At 32.1% G+C, this 7,898-nt stretch overlaps 1 pseudogene; it reads left to right on the forward strand.

Moving 5' to 3' along the window:
- The first annotated feature begins 880 nt into the window (after window positions 1-880).
- Window positions 881-1,455, forward strand: LOC115305506 (annotated as a pseudogene).
- The last annotated feature ends 6,443 nt before the right edge of the window (window positions 1,456-7,898 follow it).

Consider the following 7,898-nt stretch of genomic DNA (forward strand, 5'->3'; position numbering starts at 1 on the left):
AATACAGAGGGGGCTCTTACTCTTCACCCAGTTTTCCCCAATGGTTACATTGTACATAAATATAATACAGACATTTGACATTGGAACAGTATATATGTATAATTCCATGTCATTTTGTCACAAATGTAGATTTGTATAACCAACAGCACAATTTAGATACAGGACTAATCTGTGCCCTAATAATCTCCCTCATGGTGTATTTTTATACTCAGAACTACACCCAGTTGACCATTTTATACTCAGAACAGCTGGCAAGACCCAATGTATTTTTCATCTCTATAATTTTGTCATTTCAATAATGTTATATAAATGGAATTACACCTTATGCAACTCAATATAATGTCTTTGCAATCCATCTGATTTGTTGCATGTTATTGACAAATAATCACTTATTACTTCTTAGTAGTATTTCATGGTATGGATGTACATCAGTTATTTTTAACTCCTCACCTACAGAGAGACATTCTGATGTTTCCATTTTTTGGCTACTGCAAATAAAACTGCTATAAACAATTACTTACAAGTAGGTTTTCATTTCTCTGATATAAAAATGCAGGAAGCCATGTGGTAAATGCATGTTTAGCTTCAAAGAAATTGTCAAAATATTTTCTACAGTAGCTGTACCATTGGACATGAATCCCACCTGCGATGCATAAGATCTAGTTTATCTGCATCTCAGTGCCATTTAATATTGCCAATGTTTTGTTTAATTCTGTTAGCTGTCCTAATAGGTTTGTAGTGATGTCTCAACATAGCCTTAATTTGCATTTGTTTGATGGCTAATAATGTTGAAAAGCTTATTATGTGTTTATTAGATATGCACATAAACTCATCAATGAAATATTCCTTCATGTTGCTCTTTGCCACATCTACTGTGAGAATGAAGACCATTCCCAGAAATCAGATTGCTGACACTCCAGAAAAGGTTGACCTCATTTTGAAGGGATCCACTGTTATCATGAGGGGCCCCAGAGGAACCCTGCAAAGGGACCTCAATCACGTCAATGTAGAACTCAGTCTCCTTTGAAAGAAATAGAAGAGGCTCTGAGGTGACAAATGGCGGGAGACTGAAAACAACGGGTTACGGTTTGCACTATCTGTAGTCACATGCAGAACACAGTCAAGGTCATTACACCGTAGTTCTGTTACAAGACGAGGTCTGTGTATGCTCACTTCTCTACCAATGTTGTTATTCAGGAGAATGGTTCTGTTATCGAAATCCAAAATTTCTTGGGTGAAAAATACATCTGCAGGGTTCAGATGAAGCCACGTGTTGCTTGTTCAGTATCTCAAGCCCAGAAAGATGAATTAATTCTTGAAGGAAATGACATTGAACTTGTATCAAACTAGGCTGCTTTGATTCAGCAAGCCACATCAGCTGAAAACAAGGATGTAGAAAATTTTTGGAAAATCTATGTTTCTGAAAAGGGAACAGTTGAACAGGCTGATGAATAGATCTAAGTTGTCCAGCTACAGAAACAGAAAGATGTTGGATAACTTTTCAGACTTATTTGTGATATTTTAAAGACATAAGAATCTCTATTGATTGTAAGGCTTTTTATTAAACCAATAATCTTCACCAACTATTTGGCAAGTAAACCATTTAGAAGTAAATTGTAGTGTGTTAAGAACAGTAACAGAAGGAATATGAAGGAGTATTTCTAGCAAAACTTAATAGGAGAAACAATAAATAAATATTCCTTCATGTCTCTTGAACATTTTCTATTTGGACTTCTTTGATTTTTGTACTTTGTTGGATTTTGAGAGTTATTAATTATATATGTATAACATATACAAATATACAATATATATCAGTTATATATATATAAAATATATATGTTTCCTTTTACAACTTACGTGGTTTGAAATTGTTTTTCCCCGTCTATATCTAGTCATTTAATCTTTCACTGGGTTCTCTGTACAGTAAAATTTTTATTTTGAAGAAGCCCTACTTATCAATTATTATCTTTTATTGATTGTGTTTTTATCGTGTTATGTATAAAAACCCTTCAGTAATTCTTAGATCATCATTTCTTACTATTTTATCATCTGGAATTTTTTACTGACTGCCTGGTTTTGACGTCAGATAATACTGGATTTACAGATTCAATAGGCAAAGAGGTTTTTTATTTTTCCTTTTCTATTTTCTAGAAGAAACTATATAGAATTGCTTCTTAATTCCTTTTAAAATATTCAGTAGAATTCTCTAGTGAATCACCAGAGCCAGACTTCTTTTTGGGGAGTTCCAAAAATTATGATTTCTATGTCTTAGTAGTATAGGTCTATAAAATTATCTATTTCTTGTTGGATGAATTGTGTTAGTTGCACTTTTCAAGGAACTGGTCTATTTCATCTAAATTGTCTAATTTGGATATATAGAGATACTATTATTCTGTTATTATCCTTTCGATACCTGTGTTGTTGGTAGTGTCTTTGTCATTGTTGTTTCCTCTCCCCCCTTTTTTTTTGGCTTGTTTTAATGCATCCCAGCTAGTTAGATGCATTATATCACATTCTATATCATAATAATGAAGGTCTATATTTTTCTTACTAATTCTGTCACATTTTTAAGTCACAGTAAAATATTATATCAATAAATGGGACTTTTCACAGCAGAAAACATAATAAAAAACAATTTGTGGGGTGCCTGGGTGGCTTCATCGGTTAAGCATCCAACTTCATCTCAGGTCATGACCTCATGGTTTGTGAGTTTGAGCCTCGCACTGGGCTCTGTGCTGACACCTCCCAGCCTGAAGCCTGCTTCGGATTCTGTGTCTCCTCTCTCTGTCCCTCCCCTGCTCACATGCTCGCGCTCTCTCTCTCAAAAATAAACATTAAAAAAATTTGTACACAACTCTCTCAGTATATTTAACTAATGTTTTGATTTATAACATTACAATTTTCTTTCAGCTATTTACTGACTTCTTTTGTAAAGATCTCAAATATTTCTGAGGAATAGTAATTCTACCAGTGTCTACCTTTTGTCCTTTTAAATATATGTTCAGGAAATAAGATTGTGCAGAATATCATTTTAAAGATTACTATTAATAATCATAGTGATTACAATGATTTGAAACTTGGTTACAAGAATTGCAGTTGAGGTTGAATTTAAATGAGAAAATATTAATGTTATAAAATTAACCTGTTTCATTTTCTGTGACAATAAATCATGGATCTTTTAAAACATGTAGTAATTTATACATTCATTTATTCTCTGTGCTTTTGTTTCAAAAAATAACTTAACCCATTTAATTCCTTTTTTAGAAAACAAATTAAATACAGGCTGGCAACTTTATGTGTTGTTTGTTCTTATGTGAATTCGAACCATTGAGTCATAAACTCCTGAAAAACTGTGCCTATAATAGAATACTGCCAGCAGATCTGCTATAATTAAGCTTTAAATAATAACAATGATAAAGTTAAATAATAGGTTGCTTGTGCATCCTGAGTTTAAAAGAACTCTTAACTTTCAACGCTAGATGATATACATTTCCATTATTCTCAATGAGTTGGATTAATAAGAAATCTTCTAGCAATCACATTATAAGACCTTTAAATTTTTGTCTATCTGTTGAAAGCTTTAAGTTTCACAATACATAATTACATATCTAGCTAGTAAGTCATAATCTTATTGAGTGAAACAGTCATTGATGCTATTTCTAAAAAAAAAATCAAGGGCTCAAAAACTCATTTGTTTTCTCTCTAAAGCAGATATTTTCATATTCAAATTTCTGTGACAATTTAAAACACCAGTACATTTTAAGTTTCAAACCACAAAGTGGAATAGGAAGATAAAGCAGCTAGCTAATTCAATCAAGACTTTTCCCATTGAGATCTATTTAAGATTCTCTTTTTTTTCTCTTTTAACTGAGTGTGAGAAATTTTCCAGAGCTATTTGCATTATAATAGAAGTCTGGATAAATGCTTAATTCTCTGCTTAGTTTGTATTTCAAGAAAGAAGATTGGGTACCATAAGTAAGGCCACTAACTAAAATCTAGGACCAGCTGTGACTTACAAGGCCACCTGATAGGAACCATAGATACACTTCAACTGGAGAGATTGGATTTGTAGGTGGCTTTGCCCAAAGGGAGCGAGGGAGATATTCTGGTATTATAGATCCTGCAAATTATATTGATTCTATGATAAGTAACCGGCATTAGGATTAACTCAACAAAACACAAGAAAATACAATTTAAAAAAGATAAATAAGACCCATGTTAAGTATCACTCTTCACAAAGTAAATTATTTAGCAAAATTGCTACACAGGCTTTTTTATTCCTATATACTAGCAATGAACCAGAAATTAAAATAAAAATTACTATTGATAGTGGCATCAACATATAAAATCATTAGGGTTAAATCTGACAAAATAGCTTCAAATTTTATGGGTTAAAATCAAAAGATTGAAGAGACCTCAATAAATAGAGGGGTGTACTGGATCATTCATTGACTAGAATCAATTTTCTTAAGATGCTAGTTTTCCACAAATTATTCAGTCAAAAATGCAATCCCGCTCATAGTATAGTTCTTTCATATCTATTTAGTTTCACATTCACCTCCACTACATGCTTGTATTTTACCACACTGACTTTCTTTCAGTCCTGTAAAATTGCCATGGTTCTTACACTTTGGCTGTTTTTTTCACCCCTGTATGTCATATCCTTGCCTGTTAACTTGCAATTCTTAAGATCTCTACTAAAATATAATTTCCTTCATTCCACTTCTAATTCTTTTTATTTTATATCTAAGTTAATATTCCCCTCTTCCTGTAGACTGTAAATTTTATTAGAAGGAAACATTATTTTGGTCACTTTATTTTCATATAGTACATAGTCTAACCCAATCTAAAGATTCCAAAAATATTAGCTGAATTAAGAATTCAATAGATCAAACTTGCCCTCTATTGCAGATATACATATGCACATATACACAAACAAGAAATGTATGCCCATGTATACATACATAAACACACCCACATGGGATCTGATGTAAAGTCTGCCTTATATCTGTACCAATGTAACAAATTAAGGTGTATGGTTGAACCTTGTTTGCTACAGTTGCAGTGTTGTAGGTGAAGGGTTTGTTTTATATCCTTTAATGTAACATTTTTACCGACCTAGATACAAGTAAATTGCGTATTAACTATGCAAAGAAAATACTTCATAAAAAATCAGTGTCTTCCTTTGGCAGAATTTGCTAAGGACACTTGCTAAGGACACTTAAATGTGAATCCATTAGTTTGGACTGGAGATAGTACCCATCATCCCTGATAAATTGTTTTATGTGACATGACTAAGAATTCTTTGTGAATCCAAGGAACTTTAGAAGCTCTTATAAGCTAAGTTAACTATTGACTTCTTTGTTTTATTTTGTTTTCTGATTCAAAAGTCTTACAATGGCAAATTCAGTGAGGGGGTTAGTTTCCATGGAAACAACTCCCAAAGGCTTTTTTTTTCCGCTGCCTTCTTTTCTTTCTGTTGCCACTATTTGCCTTCCTCTAACACTATTATTTTCCCTCTTTCTGATACCTTTCCTTATTACTCCTATCCTTTATTTTTGTCTATTACACAATTTGATTCCAATATCTTTTTCAATATTAAATTCCTGTGAACAAGATTCCAACCATTGAACAAAACTTCGGGAATAAAATTTGTGTTGGACTTACATCATCAATAAATTGTGGCAAGGCTTGTTATAGGATTCCAGGCCAAATTTTTTCAACTGTCTGTAGTAAACAAAAAATTATCTTAATATTTCAGTTACCAGCTTTTTAAGCTTCACTAACAAGTCTTTAAAACATTTATTAAATGCCATTCTCAGTCTATTGATTGGTGCTCTATTTCCCTTGTTGATTAATCTGGACAGGCTTTAAAAAGCTCTTTGAGAAAAATAGACTCAGGGGACAAAATGAGCTTGATTCACCTGTTGATACTGTTGGGGGATGTAAAAACAATCTTTAAGTTAGGATACTGCTTGTGAAGATTCACTGATGATTTGAGATATGGATCTAAACCAATGTTGCTTTAAAATATGGTTATTTCAGTAATACATGTATGATACTTGGAACAAAATGCATATAATATATTCACATGCTCACATTCATTATACTGGAATTTGTGACTTGATGTCTTTATTTGATTTAATTCTCAAATGTTCTAAAACTCACCACACAAAATATATGAGCTATCATTTCTGTAGCTCTCACTTGATGCATCTGCCCCCAATAATGCAAGCAGCTTAATTAATCATTCATTTTCCCTATTTAGACAAACACTGATTTTATTTTATTTTATTTTATTTTATTTTTTGGGTTATAGTGTCTTGCAAAGATTTATTTGCAAAATTAAAAAATAAAATAAGTGATCGTTTGCAAAATAAAAAAATAAAAAATATCAATATTGTACTTTATGTTAGGTTCTGTTCTACATTCTTTGCATATATCATTTCATTTACTCATCATAGAAAACTCAGTAGATGTTCACCAACATTTCTCCATCTGAAAGTTGATTAAACGAAGACAAACAATGTACTGGTTATTGCCAAAAGTCACACAACCTGAAAGTGCCAGATCAAGGAATCATATCAAACAATTTAAATCTATTAAGATTGGATTCTTTTAACTGCTAAACTATAATGCCTTTCCCCAAACTGTTACTATATCTCTGATGTTAAACATTTATTAGGAGGGGCGCCTGGGTGGCTCAGTCAGTTAAGCATCAGACTTCGGCTCAGGTCAGAATATCACAGTCCGTAGGTTCGAGCCCTGCATCAGGCTCTGTGCTGACAGCTCAGAGGAGCCTGCTTCAGATTCTTTGTCTCCCTCTCTGTCTGCCCTTTCCCACCTCACTCTCTGTCTCTGTCTCTCAAAATAAAGACATATAAAAAATCTACTAGGAATAAGTGGAAATTTTTCTAATAAATATTTTCAGTTACACTTTTAATGAGAAAAGAATGGTGAATATGTATTGAATTATATATAATCCCCTGAATATTAAAGATAAGCTAATCATTCCTTTACTGAAGCTGAAAATATCTTCAATGTCTCATCAAACCTGAGATTTTTAAGAATTTAAAAAGTAGATGATATCTTTGCTGATAATCGTACCTGGTTCAGAAGAATACAGATATATGCTATCTGATCATGGTCTCATAGCATCACATTTTTCCATATTGTCTATCAACCCATCAACTTTTTCTTATTAAAATTCACTGAATGGAACAATTAGTATTCATTTCCTTTCAACATTTTCCATTTCCTTTAATGATCCACCTTGACATCTATTTATTTTTACTGCTTCAGTTCAGTGTTAATGACTTTTATAGGTACATTTGTTAACTGGACATTCTATACATCAAACCTAATTTTACATACAGAGCAAAACTGTGAAAATTTTGAAACTGAAACAAAACAAATACAAAACATAGCTCAAAGCACAATGGCCCTAGAATGAACTGAGTTGAGATGCCCCCTAATGCACTTCCATATCCTTCAGTTTGGTAAGACATCAGTTCTTATCTCTTCTGTCATATTTACTAGGTTCTAATAGGAGTTTTGGTTTATTATAGAGTTAATATTTGTAATAAATGAGAACTGCGATCATATTTGACAGGTCGTGTGTAAATTATTTACACTGAAATTAGGTAATGATAAAATAAAGCAATATATGAGAACTGGAAATAAAGATATAGCCACTCATTTAGTCATTCATTAAACATTTTTTTTTCAAATAAGTATATAAGGTTAGAACTTTTAACTATTTCTAGTTCAATTTTTGGTTTATTATTGACTTTTAAGCATTTTGCATATTTTATATACAAGTGTTTTTATCAGATAATGTGAGATTGGTCATTTTTTAACTTCTGAACTTTGTAAAGATAAATAGTAAGAGAGAAAAG

This window comes from Suricata suricatta, chromosome 2, assembly GCF_006229205.1.
Source record: "Suricata suricatta isolate VVHF042 chromosome 2, meerkat_22Aug2017_6uvM2_HiC, whole genome shotgun sequence".
Lineage (NCBI taxonomy): Eukaryota > Metazoa > Chordata > Mammalia > Carnivora > Herpestidae > Suricata > Suricata suricatta.